The sequence below is a fragment of the Lonchura striata genome, chromosome 2 (genome assembly GCF_050655825.1).
Source record: "Lonchura striata isolate lonStrDom1 chromosome 2, ASM5065582v1, whole genome shotgun sequence".
Taxonomy (NCBI): domain Eukaryota; kingdom Metazoa; phylum Chordata; class Aves; order Passeriformes; family Estrildidae; genus Lonchura; species Lonchura striata.
This window is the reverse complement of record NC_140704.1, coordinates 151678289-151698488: the sequence shown is the minus strand read 5'-3', so window position 1 is coordinate 151698488 and position 20200 is coordinate 151678289. Positions and strand designations below refer to the sequence as shown.

The 20200-nt window shown below is 41.1% G+C and overlaps 1 protein-coding gene and 1 long non-coding RNA gene across 4 annotated transcripts in view; one reads left to right on the top strand and one right to left on the bottom strand.

The window, feature by feature from the left end:
- Nucleotides 1–7483: 7483 nt before the first annotated feature.
- On the bottom strand, nt 7484–11836 carry LOC146768487 (uncharacterized). The gene is made up of 3 exons (XR_014953122.1): nt 11358–11836; nt 10910–11015; nt 7484–9376 (listed from the first exon to the last, which is right to left on the bottom strand). It is a non-coding gene; the product is annotated as an uncharacterized LOC146768487 (long non-coding RNA).
- The window catches only part of COL22A1 (collagen type XXII alpha 1 chain), a 218588-nt gene continuing 205991 nt past the window's right edge, over nt 7604–20200 (top strand). For 2 of the 3 annotated variants that reach the window (XR_014953121.1, XM_085572597.1), the window contains exon 1: nt 7604–7864. The gene's annotated coding sequence lies outside the window, so the exon portion shown is untranslated. Of the gene's footprint in view, nt 7865–19085; nt 19336–20200 lie in introns of those variants that run through there. The other variant, XM_085572598.1, reaches the window with a different exon arrangement.

Below are 20200 nucleotides of genomic sequence, written 5' to 3'. Positions count from 1 at the left end.
TCCTCTCATCTAGGAACAAAGAAAAACAAAAAATATTGGAGCAAGGGAGGTTATTCTGGAGAGCTTAACTGTAGATTCACTCTGGTTTTTTCTAGGAGTGTTTCATTACCTATTAATGAAGTCAAGATTAGGGACTAAGTGCAACCTTGGTCTAACTCTGTAGAGCTCTTCTTATATTCTTCCAATTTCTAAATCACACAGAGTATCCCACAGTCTCCAAAACCAACCAGTAAAATCATTCTTCTGGCTTGCCACTCTGCTAAGTCACCCCACCATCCTGCCCAAAGGTGTCTGATGTTCACTCAGTGAAATTCAAGCTCAAGTGCTCCTTCAGAAATCTGTTCTTTCTCTCCTCCCAAATTTTCCATCTGTTCATATTTTACATTGTGTCAGAAGACCAAACTTGCACTGTCAATCACTCAGCCATGTGGTTCATTGATATTGACAGAAAAATCCTCAAAATTGCTCTTCTCCCTGCTTTCACCTCAACTCATCCCTCCTTTTTGATAGGACAAACCTTGACTTTTTTTTCCTGCCTCTTTTCTTTAAAAATCTCTCTCTTTTGTTCTCAAGACTTTTCTTAAATTATGTCATCTAATGTGTTAGTATTTCTTTAAAGGCACCAAAAAGAAATACATTAATATTTTCAATTGAAAAATGTATTTCATATTCATAGGGGTTTTTTGACCATGTTGTTCCATCTGTAAATTCACAGCAGCTGGGTGCAAATGTTACCATCAACACTGACACTGACTTTTCTGTATTTTGAAATGGAAAGGAAAAAATAGGCTCTGCCTAGTAAATATACTATGCATGAGTTATGGATATCCATGCAATAAATTCATATTACCTTTGACCATATCACCAGCTTGATGTCCTTTAACCTTTCTTCCCAGAATAATTGGAATATTTCAAACCTAGAAAAAATATCATTCAATTGCCATTTAAAATAAGTTTTCCTGTTGTGAATTTCTTCTTCATCTCTCAAATTTAATCCTTAAAAATTTCCTTTTATGTTTGTCTTGGCTTGAGGCCATGAATAAGCCATATTCAGCCTGGGCCATTATTTTTTGTCTTTTGTATATAAAAATCTATGGAACTTTATTTTCTGGAAGTCATAGGAGAAGAAATTTGACTTTATCTTTGGTTAAAATATGATTTTTTTTCCCTCTCAATAGGATATAAAATATAATTTACTGACCTAGGAGCTACCAAGATGCAAAATTGTTCCCAGTGGAAAGTTATTTCTCAGTTGAAAATACTATTTTGCATTGAAAAAATATGGAGAAAAATGTTTCAGATATATTTCTGGGCTTTTCAAATGGCTTCACAGAGAAGGATAGAGAAAGGTGGTGTGGAGAGGATAAACAGCACCAGCCTCCAACCATTTAACAATACATCAGCTGACAGACTAATAGCGTGCAAAAAGGAAATGGATTTTTTTTTTTTTTTTTTGTATTTTGAGTTATCCCCTTGTCTCAGCTGTGCACAGTGAAAGGTTTTACACCCACAGCACTCACTCTCATGTGTCTTCTTTGTGTCTGACATGCACAGGCTCCCATATCTGATTTTCTGCTGTCATGCTGTGGGTGAGTTCAGCTGCAAGATCTCCAGTGTGGCTCTAGAATTAGGCAGGGATGCCCAGAACATGAAGACATTTTACTGGTGTGGAGCTGTTGCAGGATATATCAGAGTACCAGCTGGAGAAAAAAACATTTCAGACCAACTGCTTGAAAAGGGTCTCCCAGCACAAATAAGGGTCATAGTGCTGACTGAGCTATCAGAATAAATATCTGTTCTTGTAGGTATTGTTGCAAGGTCATGAGTGATGTCAAGAATCAGGGTTATGGAATGCTAGAATGGTTTGGATTGTGAGGGACCTTAGTGATGATCCAATTCCAACACTCTGCCGTGGACAGGGACATCTAGGGGACATTTAGTGGGACATCATGCACTAAACAGGTTGCTCAGAACCCCATCCAATCTGACCTTCAAGGCCAGGACACAAGGTCATCAAATTGGTTAATTGTCTCCTTAAAGCATAAAATGTTTATACGTTTATTGGCACATTAACTCTAGAAGAATAATTTTCCTTTTCTTCTTCTGGGTCTCTTTTCCCAGGTAAAATTTTCAGAACCAGAGGAAATGGGCTCAAGTTGCACCAGAGGATGTTTAGATGGGATGTTTGGAAAACTTACCGAGGTGAAGTGTTACCAGGCATTGGAAACACTGGCTGGGGAAGTGGTGGAGTCACCATCCCTGGGGGTACTTAAAGCCATGTAGATGTAGCACTTGGTTTAGTGGTGAACTTGACAGTGCTGGGTTAATGGTTGACTTCATCTTAAAGAGCTTTTCCAACTTAATGATTATATTATTCTATGATTCTTTAATTGTTGCTCCTGTTCTGCTTATTTCTGATTAAAGAATAACTCTTTGATTTCAATGCAATATTAGCTTTAAAAAAAAAGACAATATATGTAAAAGTAAATTTACCTAGAGGGGCAGTGTATAGTCTGTATCTTTTCACTCAGCCAGCATTGCATTCTCAAGAAGAGAGAGAAAAAAGTCATTCTTATGTTTAAAGGTGAAGTGCAGACATCAAAGGATTAGTGATTTTCAACATCAAGTTCTGTCCTGAGCATATGTGATGCTTTTCAGTTCAGTGAGAAGGGTGTTTGTAAATGAATTAGGACTGTGGAACTCCAGATTCTTTGATGATTGTGAAAATATTAAAAGGCAATTGGAAGAGGGGAAGCAAGGTGTTTCCCTGTCCTAGAGATGGAGACAATGCATTTAGGATTTATTTTCAGCAACCATAGCCCTGCCCACTTTGTCTGGCTTCACTGAAAATCCAGGAAGGAGGCATCAATGCTGATTTACTGTACTACAAGGAAATGTGACATTAAAGAGCACTGCAGGCTCTCAGCTGGAGTTCAATAAAGAGGAAGAAAACTGTTTCATGCTAGTCCTTCAGACAAGCTTCATTTTGCAATTCATTGACTATTTGAGCCACTGAGTCACAGACAGATTCAGAAGAAAGCCTTTCACTGTATCAATCATTAGAAGTGTCTTGATTTTGAGTGTGATGTGAGTTACTGTCATCTCCAGAACTCAACATTACAGAAGTTTATACCCTATAAGTGGAGAGAAGAAAAAGTATCCAATTATAGACCTGGTAATGTTGTCAGGTCATCAGTCAAAGTAAGAGGGAAATACTGAAAGTTTTTCTCATGATTTTGGTAGATTTTTCCATTTTTCTTGCCATTTATCTTTACTCTTGAAGGTGTTATTCCAAAACTTACTGTACAATTAGAATAATTTTTGTTTTTAAATTAACTTTATGAGTATTTTCTTCACTAAATTAAGAGGATTTCATAATTCATTATGTAATTTGCAACATTGGATGAAAAGTTGCATGCCATATTCATCCAACAGAAATAATGTCAGGATTTAGGAATTACAAGTCCTGTAATTCACTAACAACAACAAAGTAAGATAAGAACAAGACCAAAACAGAATATTGTCATGATACATTAGTCCTATAAAACCTGTAGAAACTAAAGTGGGATATGCAGCACAATAATGCAAAATATATTCTTCTGCAGAAAATATATTCTACAATATATTTTGCATTATTGTGCTGTTTTTCCTTTCATTGCTCTCAATGGGTTTTGGCATAGAAAATTCTACACTGCAGGGAAGAGAACATTTCTTTGCTAGGTAGACTTTTTCTTAAGAGAGACCATTTGGATCTGCTTCATGCTTTGAAATGTAAGCCTTTAGGGATTATAACAGACAATGTGCACAAGAGAAGGTATATAAAGATAAAAAAGGCATAAGAGTATTCCCCAGTGATGAAAATCCTTGTTTTTTAAGAATTTATGAGTTACCAGCACACAGCTACTGATCTGAGCCTTGACAGCATCAGAATTTTCAGGGAATTTGTGTAAGAAACCTGTCAGAGCCCTGAGACACCATTAACTGGACAGAAGGAAATGCCAGTTATATCTGTGATCAAACTGGATGTCACAGGAAGCAGTGGTGCTGTGATTTGTGGACTGCATAATTCCTGGGAGTGAACAAATGCAGGACATGTTGCCACAAAACATTTGTAAGCAATATTTATCTGGATTGAAATGTGGCTGGTAAATTTACTAAAGAAGAAAGGACTGTGAGCAGTTCAAGTTCCACATCACATCTTTGTGAGGAAATCCTTGTGCAACAATCACAGACTGAGACACCATTTTCATGAAGCACTGTGGAATGATTACTGTTTTCCTATACACCTGCTGAGGCATCTGCTCCTGGGGATGAGATATCAGGCTACACAGACCTTCTCCATGCAGTACATCCAGCTTTTATATTCCTCACCCCAGGGTGAAAATGGAAATCAGAGGTTCACAATCAGAACAGAAAGAAAAGAAAAATGTGGGGAAGTGGAGTTACGTATCTGTGCATCAATGTTTGTCACAATCCTCTGAGCTGCTGATTCAGTGCTGTTTCCAAAGAAATCCTAACAAGACAGCAGCTTGAATTGCCATCCATGTGTTTATGCTTCTTCCAGATCATTGGAGACAAAGTATCTGCGAAGAGAAATGATTCTGCTAATCACCTTGGTACACTGTAAAGAGAAGCAACAACTTTAACAACTGAGCTTGCTGTAAGAATGTTGACAGATTATTATTATGTGCAGTAGATGAAATACTAACTTCTGCAAGATTTAAATACAAACCAGGCCACTGCTACAAACTAAGGGAGGATATTTGGTAATCTTCATTGTACACAACACTCATCTGCCATATACCACTTGGTTTAGTCTCTTACAACAGATCAGGCTAATGTGACAGTGGGAAGATGCTTTTTTGAGAAAAAATTATTCTTGAGAATGTGAAGCTTTAGGGAGCAAACCACCAGCATCCCATAGGCTTAACATTTTTACATCAGGTAAAGATAACATTTGATCAAATACTGGGTTGGAAAGTGAAGCAGCCTGAAGAAAAAGCTATGCAGAAAGCCAGCATAAAAAACATAGCACTCTGTTGTAGGAAAAGTTTTGCTTTGCTGCTTCAGTCTGGAGCTGAGCAACCCCTTGCCCTCCTTTTTCTTTCTACAGAAACATTAAGGTTGAAAAAGACTTCTAAAACTGAGTGAAACCATTAACTCAGCATCACCAGATGCACCACTAAACCATGTCCCTAAGCACCACACCTACAGGTTTTGTGAGCACTTCTAGGAATGCTGATTCCACTGTGTCCTGAGGCAGCCTGTTCCAATGCCTGCCCGCCCTTCTGATGCCACTTATGAGTGCTGGAATGGGGTCAGTTGGAGCCAGAGGATTCCTTCTCAGATTTATAGATGCATATGCAGCACTAAATACTTAATTTGTTTTTCATAGACCAATGATTCTAGCTGATTCTGAGGGCAGAGATGTGAATAAACCATGCAAGCACTCCAAAATCTGGGCAGAGATCAGCAAGGCTATGAGTCCTCAAGAACCTTCTTACCTTCTTGCACTCATGGATATTTTCTTTCATGCCTCTGAACAGATTGCCTGATAACCTGTGCCTAGAATGCAATCCTGTCAAGAAATTTTAAGCATCCACATGATTCAAGTCCCCAATTCAGTAAATACAGCAAAGTGTTCTGCTGATTCAGGCTCTAACTTGTATTGAAGTAGACATCCCTGCAGGAAACCTGAAAGGAAAAAGCAAAGGTAATCTTTCGATACCCACATAGAAGTCGAAGAATGTGTTCTGTCCAAGGGGTGGAGGAACAGAGAGATTAACAGGTCTCTTCAAAATGCAAAGGAAGGCCATGAGTTGGTCTTACCAACATACAAAAGATAACAAAATTACACTTTGTCTCATTGGCAGTAGCAGGGATGAGACTGGGTTGAGTGAACGTAACATGTCACTGGCAAGAGGGGTTAGAGAAGACACTGGAGAGCTGCCTTTCCAATTACCTGACAGGGTAGAAATCCACTCCATTTAAGAACATTTCAACTTAATATATGTATAATGCTGAATACATGCTCCCAGCAAATTCTGAAGTTTAGCAAACTGAATTCAGTCAATGATTTCTCTTTGCCAAGCAGAAAACATTGTGGACCGGTATCAGCAGTGCTCCTTCAGCTTGAGGCTGAGCTGTAAGACAGCAGAAAGGACTTTCTGTATTTGTTGCTACCACATAGTAGAGAGAAAAAAAAAAAAAAAAAAAAAAGTCAAACCTGCCATCTATCACCAAAGCTGTGTGGGTTTTCATGGATCTGAGCAGCCAGAAACCTGCTGACACCAAAGGCCTCAGGCCTGCTCTGGGAAATTACATCAGAGACAGGAACATCTTTATAACCTGGTCTAGATCCTGACCCACTGATCTGCTCTGTGTTTATGGTAGAATCAGAATCAGGTTTGGGTTGGAAGGCACCTTAAAGACCATCCAGTTCCAGCCTCCCTTCCAACACCTTCCACTACCCCAGGTGGCTCCAAGCCCCATCCACCCTGGCCTTGAACACTTCCAGGGATGGGGCACCCACCACTTTTCTGGGCAACCTGAGAAAAGATGTTTGCAGTCATGCTAAAAAAATGCATGGGCACGGATGACGTGCTTTGGATGTCCTTTGGGCACGCTTTGGGAGCTCCAGTTTGGGGCAGATGTCAGTCCCCTCTGGGACAGCTGGAACGGCAGCGCCGGGGCAGGAGCCGCGGTGGCAGCAGAGGGGACCGGGGCTGTGTGTGGAGCAGGGGTGAAGGAAGAGCGGCTCCAGCTCACAAGTCAGAGCCGAAATTCAAGCAAAAATATCCCAGCTGAGTGCTTCTTATTTAGACACTGAGCTCAGGGAGGAGGTAAAAGCAGAAACCACCTGTTTGCTAAAACAGAAAGGGCATTTCCTCCCCACACGGCGGGGACTCGGCTCTCCCATTCTGTACCCTTCGGGGAGCTCATTTTTCTGCCCCTGGGGCCGGGGACCCCCAGTCCTCTTCCCTCGAGCCTGTCCCTCATCGCTCACACCTCCCACCCCCGTGTCCCCCAGCCCACACCCCCGGACCGGTCAGTCCCGGGCCCATCTCCGGCTCCATCCCCGGCTCCCCCCGCCCCCGGCCCGCAGCGGGGCCCGCAGCCCTCCCCGCCCAGCGCTTCCCCTCCCCTCGCTCCTTAAACCCCGGCTCGCCCTGCCCGGCCCCTCTCCGGCACCGCCGCGGCCCGGCCCGGCCCCGCGCCCGCTGCCGCCAGCTCCCGCTGCCCTTCTCCTCTTCTCTTCCTCCTCTTCTCTTCCTCTTCTTCTCTCCCTCTTCTCTTCTCTCCCTCTCCTCTTCTCTTCCTCTCCTCTTCTCTCCCTCTCCTCTTCTCTCCCTCTCCTCTCCTCTCCTCTCCTCTCCTCTCCTCTCCTCTCCTCTCCTCTCCTCTCCTCTCCTCTCCTCTCCTCTCCTCTCCTCTCCTCTCCTCTCCTCTCCTCTCCTCTCCTCTCCTCTCCTCTCCTCTCCTCTCCTCTCCTCTCCTCTCCTCTCCTCTCCTCTCCTCTCCTCTCCTCTCCTCTCCTCTCCTCTCCTCTCCTCTCCTCTCCTCTCCTCTCCTCTCCTCTCCTCTCCTCTCCTCTCCTCTCCTCTCCTCTCCTCGCACAGAGGATGCAGCGTTTTGCCAATCCCCATCACTGACATGTCCCTGTGAGCGCGTATGTGCGCAGGGGGGCTCGGGGGAGTGTGTCTGTGCGTGTCCGTGTGTCTGCCTGTGCGTGTCCGTGTGTCTGTGCGCTGCTGCCCTGCCCGCCCATCCCCGCCCCATCCCCGCCGGGCTGAGCTCCGCCGGGCGCGCCCGGGCCAGGAGCCGGGCTCCAGGTACCACTGCGGGTGGTGCGGTGTCTGTGCAGGTAAGAGGACGTTGTTGGGTTCGCAAACCTGGCACCCGGGGCACTGCAACTGAACACAAACTCTGCTGTCTTTTTATTGTCATTTTTTTCCCCCGGCAGGGAGGAATATCAAATTCAGAGGACTAATTTTTTTTTTTTTTTTTTTTTTTTCTATGCAAACATGCAAGAAAAGGGTCTGGTTTTTACAAAGGAAATATAGGAGGAACTGTGTTCCATTATTCTTATGATGGATTTATTTATTTCTCATTTAGTTAACAAAGTTTTCAGACCAGAGTGTGCTAGGTGAGTTGGTCATCTGTATCAGGACTGGTGAGCTCTCAAATTTGGATTAGCAGATGCAGAAGACTTCACTGCAGGTGATAAAGCAGTGGCTGAGGGATGTGTAATGCCTTCATTGAGGAAAGCCATTGACAGGAGGTTGACAGATGTCAAGATTACACTGTAATCACTGTTTTCAGGGTTCGTTCTCCTAACAAATACCTTGGGAGTTTGATGACCTTACACCTTTTTGTATTTTGTCTCTGTGTTGCTGCAGTTTCTCAGTACTTGGGAATACATTGCTGTGTTAACAAGATGTTTTCTCCACATTTATTACAAATGTGCTCTGTGTCACCTTCTAGCTGTAGCCTCTAATCCTTCCTCTAAAGTGCCTAATTCATCAGCTCCTTCTCTTCTGAGTTTTTATATTGCTAGAGTTCTTAAAAGAGTGTAGTGACTGCTGACACTTCACAGTATTAGCATGCACATGGTGCTGTGCCTGTTTGCATGTATTTTGATTAAAACCTTAAAATAACACAGCCCATCTGTGCAGTGTGGACACTAGTGGGATCATTCTTGGGAAGATGCACCTGCAAAATATATCTGTGTTACTCAATGTGCTCAATTAGCAACCAGAATTATTTTAGGTGCATGCCTGAATCTCCTTTTTCTCTTCAACAAATGACTGTTTAGACACCTGTTTTGGGGGAGTTTGTATAGATACTAATTGATAAAATAATAGGGAGGTGTTGCCAAATAGGTCAGGCAGACAATTACAAGGTTTATTCCACTTCAAAAGCTATATGGCTTCTTTTTTTCTCTTAAAGAGTAGGCATTTTGTAATTTTAAGTAAATTTTCAATCATACCAACTATCACACGTATTTTCTATTAAGATGCTGCTATTCTGAATATACAAATACTATTGTCTAGACAGTTGGGACAGTGTCCTGAATAGCTTCCAGTTAAATCAAATGCATGAAGCTAGATTTTATATCAATGAAATGTTTGTAGAATATTGTTGCACAAAAAACTCCTAAGTATGTGCTGTAGATTCACTGTGCATCCTCAGTAAGTGCATTGTGCTCTATTGCTTCTAGCAAGAGCCAGAGTTGGATGTTTTGGAATCCTTTCTTGTGAGGTGGAGAAGAGTCCAATTCTGAGCTTAGGAATGGGCAGCCCACCAGCTGATGAATGTCATCTGGTTTTGTGGAGAATTACTCCGAGAAACTTGCAGACAGGCAGTCCTCAGCACCCTGCAGAGCAAAGGGAGGAAACCAGATCTTTTGACTTTTAAACCAGCAGATGACAGTGCCTCTCTCTCCTGGGATCAGTTTGGGGCCAAATCTTGTTTGTTTCAACAGAAAACAATATTCTCTCTGATTTGAGTGATTGTCTTTTGATTTTGTGCGAGACCTGTGCCACAAATGAGCCTTTGGGTTAGAATACCACATCTGATGGAGAACTCATTGCATGGGGAAGGATCTGTCTGACTCATGTTATTCTGGCTCCTGTTACTACAGTGGAAGGAAACCTTCCCAATGGGGACCTAACAGAGGAAGAATGAGGTGGAAGGATTAGTTAATTTTTTTTGGTCTGTGAGAAGGCTTTTATGAGCTCAGAGACCCAGACAATGAGTGGGTGAGCATGTCTATAGCATCTATACAAATACATAAATATTTTCTTCTCCTTGCATTTCATGCAGTTTTAAGGCAAACATCTTTGCTACATGAAAGAGCTAGCTTTTCATTCCGGACATTTTGAAAATAATAGGACTAAAAGAATTCTTTTGTTTCCAGCATGTGATAACTTTCTTGCTAAAATATATTTCTGAGATTTTTTTCCACAATTATCTTGCCTTCAATGGATATTTCAATTTGTCATACTGCAACACTTTCTTTTAAAACTTGTTTTGATTAATCACTGCTGGGTGATCACAGTTCCTCCTGTTTAAAGACCATTCTTGAATTCTTCCCATTTCTCACAATGAGAAGCAAAACCTTTAAGAAAAAACTTACATTATATCAACATCTTATCTGCACCACCGCACCTGCATGATACAGGTGGTACTGAGCTATTTCAGCTCTTCAGGCAAAGCCAAATTCCCCAATCATACTCACACAAATTTTAACTATGTATTTTTTCCTATGACACTGAAATATTTCCTTCCAGGCTTCCCCAACCTATTTTCCATTGCAAGGAAATGCAGTGGTACAGAAGGAAATGTAGGTACAGAAGGATAAAAGCAGGAAAACTGGCATATTAGAAATTGGTCCTTTTTGGACACAAACTCATTCTGGAAATTTTCTTCATCATATCTTTCATTTTATTTGGTATTTTCACAGAGGCTTCTTCCAGTTGCTGCTGGAAGTTTTGTGATCCCCTTCAGTGGAAATCACATCAGGCTTCTGAAGCTGGCAGGAGCAAAGGTTGGCTGAGATTACTGTCCCAGCTCCATGAGCAGAGCCAAGCAGAGGAATGTCTTCTGCAGAAAGAAACTTCTGCAAAGATCTCCTGTTGTGCTTTTGGGAGACTTGCAGGCCTTAAATCTTGAAATTATCTGCTCAATGTACACTTAGACTTGCATTCTCCTTTGCAAGCAAGTATGAAAACTTGTAAGTCAATAATCATAACATTTATTTTACATTTTTTGATTTCAAATTTTGTTTAAAATATACTGCTAGGTTTTGGTTTTTTTTTCACTGGTGAGGAGATCTTAGTCCTAATGTTCTTGACTTATATAAGCCATCAGGGGTCAGTAAATTACAGGTGAAGTCAAGGATTTTTACCTTAAACTTGCAGCCCACTGATGTGCAGTCAGGAAGCATAGATTGAGGATGTTGAACTGGCAGCCTCTGGCAAGTCACTGAACCTTTGAGCAGTCAGTTCTTCCAGCTGTGAATATGAGATAATATTAGAAGGAGGTTTTACTTGAATTGTGACCTTAAGTTCTTAAAAATAGCCCAAACAAATTTGAAGGTTTATGTAAGTTCAAAGCATCCTGATTTCTTATTAACTGAATAATATATTTTCTAACAATTGGCAAGATTTCTAGAATTTGAATGATGAAGAGAAACTAGTTGGAGCTGATTTTTTTTAAAAAAATATAGAATCAGAGAATAATAGAACTGTTAAGTTTGAAAAAGACCCCTAAGGCCATCAAGTCCAGGCATTAACCCAGCACTGTCATGTCTACCACTAAACCCTGTCCCCAAGTGCCACATGCATTTTAAATACCTGCAGGGATGGGGACTCCACACCTTCCCTGGGCAGCCTCTTCCAATGCTTGACAACTCTTTCTGTGAGGAAATCCTTCAAAATCTCCAATTTTAACCTCCTCTGGTGCAACTTGAGCCCATTTCCTCCTGTCCTATCCCTGACACCTGGGAAAAGAAACCAGCCTTCCTCACAGGTTTTCTATTCAGAGATAATAATGAAGCACCAAGACCCCTGCAGCCCTCATTTTCTGTCTCAGGACTTTTCCTTTATATGATCTGCTTTGCCCTTGCTAGTGCAGGCTGCCATGGGGATCCTGATCAGCAATTGCAAACCCTGGGCTGGCAACCACAGAAGAGGAGCTGAGGTAGGGGAATGTCCTGATTTCTTCTCCCTGCTTTACTCCTGATGTCCAGCTCCACCAACTAGGCTGAAAAAATTTATCATGTGAATGTGAGCCATGAAACAGGAGGGATGGCTCTGCTTGTGGGATAAGTTACTTACTCCTTTCTACTCTGAATATGAGGGTGGAAGTGGGCTGATAATATTTATTTTTCAACATCACTAAAAGGTCAATTGAATAGCTACTAGTTCACCTAAAAAGAAAAAAATATGCACACACTTTTATTGCCTTGAGAAAACTGTTTCAGTATTGGCATTAGGTGGGTACATCACATACCAGGGACTTGTGTTATAGCTTAGAGATTTAATCTGGAGTGGGGAAAAAAAAGAAACCACCCTTCTCTCTAAGAAAAATTGTTTATATACAACATTTATGTTGTCTGATGGACAATTAATTTCACAAATCAAGTGATGCTAGTAGTGAGATATCTTTTGATTCCTTGTGCTGCTATCTGCAGCTTGAAAAACAAGGTTGTTTAGGAGACCCAAGTGGGCTGAGTTCTGTTCTTTTTCACATTGAGCTTTTCATGGCAAATACCTGCTATCTTAGTGTACACTAACAAGGGTGTTAGATTTACAAGGCTTCTTTCTGTAAAGCAGAATGAATTCTCTCTAAAAACTTCCCATTTCTTTCCCAGTAGGGAGGAAATTGGTCAGTAACGACTGGGTGGGTACCTGTGAGCTCTGGTACTCACTTCCAAACTCTTGCTCTACAGAAAAAGCAAATCAGCCTGTCCTGGGAGCCCACTGAGCAGTCACAAATCCCACTCCAGGCTGTGTGGGGCTGTGGAGCTGGCCAAAAAGTGCCAAACCTGGACCTGTCCTGATCACCTGCCACAAAGCTTCTCCAAGCTTCTCCAAGTGTTAGCCTTGATTATTCATTAGGAGTGAATGAAACTGAGTTATGGGTCATGTTTTGCAAGTGCTGTCAGTGCTGATTATGCAGTGGTGTAGATTTCCTGTGCTCAGGGAGTGCCATTATCACAGAGCTCATCTACTATGCAGTAGATGTAAGTTATCCTTCTCCAGCTCATCAGAATCTATTTACTTTGCATTGATTCAGTTCCTTAGAAATTAATCTTTGATTCTTTGCAGAACAGAAGGATCCCTTGAGTTTAGTTTAAGCAACTTGATTTGATTATTGTTATGTCCTGAATATTGATTCTTAAGTGATTTTAATAAGAGATGTCAAAACTGCCATATTTCACTTCACGTTTGAGGGCAAGTTTAAACCATTGACAGATTGAAATATTTTTGGAGTGATGGTCTTTGTTCTAACCCTAGCCAACACTTGTTTGTGGTTTGACTATTTATTGCCCAAGTGCAATTTTTTCAGTGCTTAACCATGTTGAAGTATTTGCCAATTGTCAGCACCCAGGTATTTTCTTCCAGAGCAACCTGGTTAACATTGATTACCATATAATATTTGCATACTGATTGCAAAGATTTTCTTTGAGCTGTGAAGTTTAGAGGTACTGGGGAATTTCTGTTGCCTTCATGTTAAGTGTAAAAGTAATTACTTCTTATATGACAGAACTTCACTGATTCCAATTTCACCAGCAGAAAAAAGCTACAAGTAATCTGCATGGACTGTCTTGATTGCCAATGCAGTTCTTAGTAGTGAAACAACACCAGTACCGTTTTAGAGCAATTCTTGTGCTGGGTATTCCTGAAAACCTTTATCCATTTCTGGCAGGACTGGTTTTCTTCACAGTAAGTTAAATACCTTATTGAATCTTTAAGGAAAGTAACACATGACTTTCAGTCTTTTGTAATACATGATAAAAAATGTTTTTCAGTGCTTATCTTTGCAAAATATACCAGAAAATCTGCAGCAAATCCTACTGACTTGGTCTAGACAGGGTGGTCAGGCACAGTGGTATTAAATTCTGATGGGGAAATTAATCCAGCACTGGCCAAGAGGCAGCAAGGCAGAGCCCTTCTGTAGCACCTGGAATCCCTCTGTTCCTGTGTGAGCACTGACCAAGCTCAGACGTGCCTCATTTCTGTGACCTGCTGCAGAACAGCCCAGGATGCTCAGTCTGAACACGGGACCTGGTGGTGTAGCTCTGCAGTGGGCAGTGACTTCATGTTCCTGCAGCAAGAAGACAAAACCCATTCCTCTGTAAAGGACAGTGTTCGAACATAGATAATAAATCTGTTCTGGGGGCTGGGGCAGGAGTGAGCTGCTCATTCCTAACAGATGGGTTGACAATCCTTGTTCAAGTCTGATATTTCATAAACCACCTTGAGTTGTTTCAAGGCAATTTTCCTTGCCCTGCTTTGCTGTTTAGTTATGGCACCACTTCTAGAGTGTTTCTGAGAATAGCTTTTATGCTTTCTGGAGGCTTTTCTTAATTATATGGATAAGTACTTTTATGATTGATTCCTGAAATTAAAACAGTTTACAACAGGGCTTATATTATCTTCTTTCTTTGCCATCCCTTGGATTTTTTACTGAGTACATTTTCTCAGTTCAGTTTGTACTCAATCTTTTTGTTTATATTTGACTACTTTTTCCTTCTTTAAAATTTGCTGTTCTGTCTTTATTTCTTTTTTTTGCCTCCTTTGATTTTTTTTCTCCTTTTCAGTAGACACTTCTACTACAGTCTTCTCTTCACTTAGCATCCTTTTCACTTCCCTTAGCAGCTGTTCCCAGACTATGGGCCATGACCCCAGGCAGGCTGTGGCAGTTATGAGTGGGCTACAAAATTAAGTTGCTAATTTTGGATGTGGTGACAAAGAGAAGTCAAAGAGTTGTTGGTTTCCTTCAGCAGTTTTCTGAGCTAAGACTGATAACATGTAGAAAAACAGATAAAGCATCAAGTAGCTTTATACCAGACACCACTGGTATGATAAACAACTTAAACCTATTTACTCTTCAATTTCTTCTCATTTTCATGTCAGTGGTTCTGCTCCCTGTGGTTCTCCCAGAGAGCTTTTGAAGGCAACCTGCTAAGGTAGATCCTGCCCAGCCAAGGAGGCCACAGAGGGTACACTGAGTTTTGGGGAGTTCTGAGAAGTCTGTCCCCCTAGAAGAAAGAGTTGCTGGCAGTTTTGTAGGTCTTCAGGATTCAGAAGAAAAAAAAAAACCAAAAAAACAACAACAGCAAAACAAACAAACAAACAAACCCACAAACCCAAACCAAAATAGATAAAGAAAAATTCCACCAGAAATAACCAGGAATAATTTTGATTTAACCAGTGTCAGTTTTCCCCTTAGCTCTTTGCCTTTGTACTTCTCTTCATTCATGACTTGCAGATACATCATATAATGGCCTCAATTCCCTTAAATAATTGCAATGGCCCATGACATGGATGGACATAACATGGGACAAAAGGCTGTGCCACTGGTTTGTGTGGCATTTAACCTTCCTTGGATCTGTCTACCTCAAGCAGAGAAGCTGAGTGTGTGTGATGAGCCTTTCCTGCCCAAGATGTCATGCTGGGCCATCTCACCTAGCTTTAATTGTCTGTTGTTGATCCTCACTTTCAGCCAGACATCCCTTGATACCTTAAAAATGGTGGAAAAAAAATACGAAGTTTTTCAGGGTAATTCATCTGACCTGTTTGAAATAAATGACTCCCTAGAAGTGTCTGTTTGTCTTTATGGATTATAGAGAGCTGGCAGGTGGTTTACTCAGATTTAGACAACTGCACTGAAAATCTCTGTATTGGTCAGATGAAACCTCATAATTTCAATAAGGCACAGCAGAATCTTGGCAGGACTTGTTGCCCACAGCAGCCAGGAGTGGCCATGGCTGTTGACCCAATATCAGTGGCATCTCTGTCAATAAATTGAAAAGTTTTGTATTGATTAAAAAAGCGGTTTGGTTGAGCAGGAGGGTATGGAATAGCTGTAGCGGGGTGATGTGACTATTTCATCCCTGGTATCAGGTTTAGGATCTTTCAGGATATGTGTGAAGTGACAGTGATGTCATATAGCTCAGTGTCAGGCACATGTAGAGATGACAGAGGGAGCATGAGGCTGCTGGACTGCACATTAGCCTTAAAAACCTCTTCTCTCTGTCCAGGGCTCATGGAAGAGGAGGGATTACACTGGTTTTGGGGAATATCAGCCTTTGGGTTGATTTACTGTAACTTTAAGACAATTCTGACACAAAGCCAGCGTTTCTCCTGCATTGAAACCCAAATAATTGCTGGAACATGGCAGGCAACAATTTCCTGTGAAACGGACACTGGTGTAAATGATCATTTCACTTATTCCTGTTACAAACAGGACAAGGTTTATTAATTCTCATTTGTCATTAAGAAGCTCCACAGAGCATGGATTTGTTCTTTTGTCAGTTTGATGCTGTCTGCAAAAACTTGGCCTTTATCTACTCGAGTGTCTCAATTAAAAATTGGCCTTTATCTATGGAGTCTTTCAAATAAATAGTAGTGTTATGAATACTACTATTCAATTGAAATTGAATCTTGATTCATGCCTAGGTGGGAGGATCTGTGCCATTGTGCAAACAGCTTTTCTGCCTCATTACTAGCTCTTCTTGTTTGGCTAACTTGTTTGCCTGATCAGATGATAAATGCTAATCCCTTCTCTGCTCTATGACATGATGCTGAATTGGATGTCTGCAAAGTTTATAGAAGAGTTTTTCTCCTTCAACACCATCAGGAAGAATGGGAGATTTGAGGAGCCTATGAGCCCCTTGGACCTTTAATGCTGTATGCCCATGGGATTAGTGAAATCCTGTTTATTACAAGGTAAATCTTTCCATACAAAGATCAAGTCTGATAAACAGCATACCCTTTGCTCCTGTCCCAGCTGAGATAATGTGGGACAGGAAGGCCTTGCTTTTGATGCAAGACTTGGACAGCTGAACTCAGCTTAATTCTGGCTCTGTCACAGTAATTTTATACAAAAAAACCCCACATAAATCACAGAATGATTTGGGTTGGAGGGAACCTCAAAGATCATCTTGTTCCTACCTCCTGCCATGGTCAGGGGCACTTTCCACTAGTCCAAGTTCCTCCAAACCCTTTCCAGCCTGTCCTTGTATTCTTCCAGGGATGGGGCAACCACAACTTCTTCATCTGAAATCCACCCAAGTCCCCATTCCCATCTAAAAAAAAAAAAAAAAAGGTATTTTAAAGGTGACAGGTAAAGAGTTTGGTTATAACCCTGTTTATCTCACCACCTGCTTACATTTTTTTATTCATTGCCTAACTCTCTTCATGACAAACTCCATCTTGGTAGCTTCTCACATTGCTTGGGAGGTGAGACAATGGCAAGAGCAGCACCCAGACTCCTGAGCAGTGGACAAGTGGCGGAGAGAGTCTTGTAGGTTTTACACCAGGTCCCTGCTGTCATGCAGGGTTTTAAAGAGGGTCAGTGATCAGCATTTCATGCTTGTGGAATTGCTGCTGCTTCAGGTGTGTTGGCTGCAGTCAAGAGCAGAGTCGTGTTCCCAAGAATGTGAATGATTATTGGGTTAATAATCATCTAAACCACTTAATTCACATCTAAACAGCATTTTCACAAGTGCTAGGACTTGTGAAATCTTTTCTTTTGCAGTAGATAGTTCTCTTTATCTTATGATTTATAAAAAAAGACAAGTTTGTGACCTTCTTGGAGAAATCAAACTGAATCACAAAACCCTCTGAATTTCATCCCCTGGAACACAAAATCACAGAAAGTGAAAAGAATAGGAGTTAAAAGCTAAAAATTGCAGAAGTAGCATGTAAAGTGTTATATACCAGGGGAAAATTTTCAGAAGTTTGTGACATTATTTTCTAGGAGAAAGGAGAAATATGATATCCACTTCTTATTAAATGAAAAAAAAAAAAATTAGTCTGATACCTGAAGGAGAGTAGAAACTTACATCTTCCATCAGTGGTCGCAGAATATCTGAGGTGGGAGGGACCCACAAGGAGCAGCAAGTCCAGCTCTTCAGTGAATGGCCCATACAGGAATGGAGCCCCAACCTTGGTGTTGTCAGCACCTGGCTCTGGCCAGCTGAGCTCATTCAGAATAGTGAAATAAGTTAAATAAATTCTGAAATAAAATAATTCATAAATTACAATGAAATAAATTTTGAAAACCCTGGAGAACGCAGGTGTTGATCCTGCTGCCTCTTGCATGCTAAGTGAGTGCTCTCCCATTTGAGCAAATTCCCCACCAGTGGTGCCACTCAAGTGGAAGTTTTGGGGTGAAACATTGAAAATACAGCTCCCTTTGGTGACCCTGCACAAAACATGGCAGACATGTCTAGTTCCGTGCCTGTTTCTGTGTTGCAGTGTCCCAAATTTCAAATATTAATGAGAAAACTTGTTGATGAAAAGAAGTACTTTTCTCTGTGGGTGGATATTCAAGGATTAATCAGGGATTACTTTATATTCAACTTTAAGGCTCAAAAATTCTTCCACTAAAGTCCTTCATTTTATCACCTGAATCTGGGGAAAGGCTTCGGACCTTGTTCACACTGATGCTTTCTTAGACAGTAGAAATCAATGGTTTTGGATTTGTTTTAAACAATCTAAAAGCAGAATGGGCAGTAGTGATAAAAAAAATAATTTAACCTTTCCCATGGGCTTAATGCTTTCTGGGAATAAATCCATGAAGCCTAAGAAGAATTTTGTCACTAGCAGTCATTTTCTGTGATTTAAGGTTTCATCAGTGTCTTTGAAGTTATACAGACTTAAGTGGAAAATGACTCCCAATTTATTGATGTTCTTATTGTGCTGTCTGTATTTAGGGACAGATTCTATAATTCCAATAAAAAATTATGGAGTACTTTAATCTGCTAAGAGGTGTGCTGAGGTACCAGTGGGATTGCCTGAACATTGATCCTTTTGTGAGCTGTGTTAATAAATCAGCAGAGCCAGTAAAGACTAAATCACATATCTTAGGGTGTGATATTTTAAAAAACTATTTTCTGTGTTGGCTGCCACTGATATGGTGAATTCAGATGGAATACCTGAACTATTAAAAATGCATAATTTTTAAAATTCATAACTTTTAAAATGCATATATTTTTAATGCTTTCAATAATAGTCAAAACCTGTAGATTTAAAATTATGACTTTATTTTTTTTTTTTTAATTGTATATGACAACATTCTGGGGGAAAAAAATGCCCTCAGACTGCTCTTGCTGGCAAACCAGGTGTGCTGGAACATTTCTGGCCAAATCCTTCCTAGGCAATTTAATCAGGAAATCACAGACTAGAACTCACTCACTGACCTGTGAGTGCCAGGCAGCATCTGAATTAAGTGGGTACCTGCAAACACCAGTGAATCTCTCAGTCCACAAGGGCTGATACTGGGACCAGGACAGGCTCTGCTGGATCTGCCAGCAGAGGAAAAGGGTGCTAAGCAGTGCCCATGTGTTCCCTGTGCCAGGCAGGAGCCGAGGGCAGCAATCATGGGAGGCACCACGACAGGGGTAGCCCTTCCTTACCATCCTTCTCTTCTGCATTTGTGGTGGCTCTGAGGCTACTTTGGTCCCTGGGAGGGGTAGAGAAGTTCCCAAGTTCTGCCCACATCCTGCCCGTCCCTGCCTGTTTACTTGCAGGGCTGGAGCCTGCAGGAGAAGCATTCCTAAAGGCAATCCTCTGCTGCAGGACAGAGCTCAGGAATAAGGTAGGTCTGAAAGTGCCTCAGAGACACATGGAGGGAAAAATACTTTTCTCACCTCTCATTATTTTCTTAGAATCAGAAACAGAATGATATAATTCATTCCAAGGTTAAATATCTGATTTTCTCCTAGAAATGTTCCCTTTGCTCTGAGATTCACACTATGCAAAGGCAATGCTCCTATTTATAACTTGTGGCTGAAGAGAAGTCTCTCATTAAGTAGAACAATCTTAGAGTAACTGTTGAATGGATTTCAGTGCTTTGGTATCATTTATTTTAAGAGTTTGTCCTCTGCAGAAAGGTGGGTCAGCCTCAGCACCAGGGTCTGTGTGGCTTTATTCCTACTTTGCACTTGTGTATGTCCCTTGGAGTTTTGGTTTGCTTTTTTTAAATATTTTTTAGTTGTTGTTTTTTTATACTTTTTTCTTTTTGATTTACACTAATAGAGTTGCAGCTGCACATCAGGATGGAGCCAGGCTCTGAGATATGAGAGCTTTGCCACGACAAAAAAATAATTGGTTCCTGTAATTTGGAATCTGATGAAACTGAAGTGTGTTAAGGTTGAATACTTAGCCTGCTCTTGCATGATCTTTCCAATAACTCATGTTCCTTTGAAGTCACGTCATTGTCCTGACTTTCCTGGGTTTGAATTGTTGCCAGTGAAACTGAGTCCTCCTGGTGTAATTCATAGGCAGGAATCATAAAGCTGACACTCTTGCACATTGGTATGTGGGGAAAAATCTTTTTGCCCCTAGGATGTTATTAGGAACAAGATGACAACTTGTGAATATTTTCCAGGAATCATAATGTTTTAATATATTGGAAAGTTGAATAACATCAGTGATAACATCACAGCAACATGTGACATAGT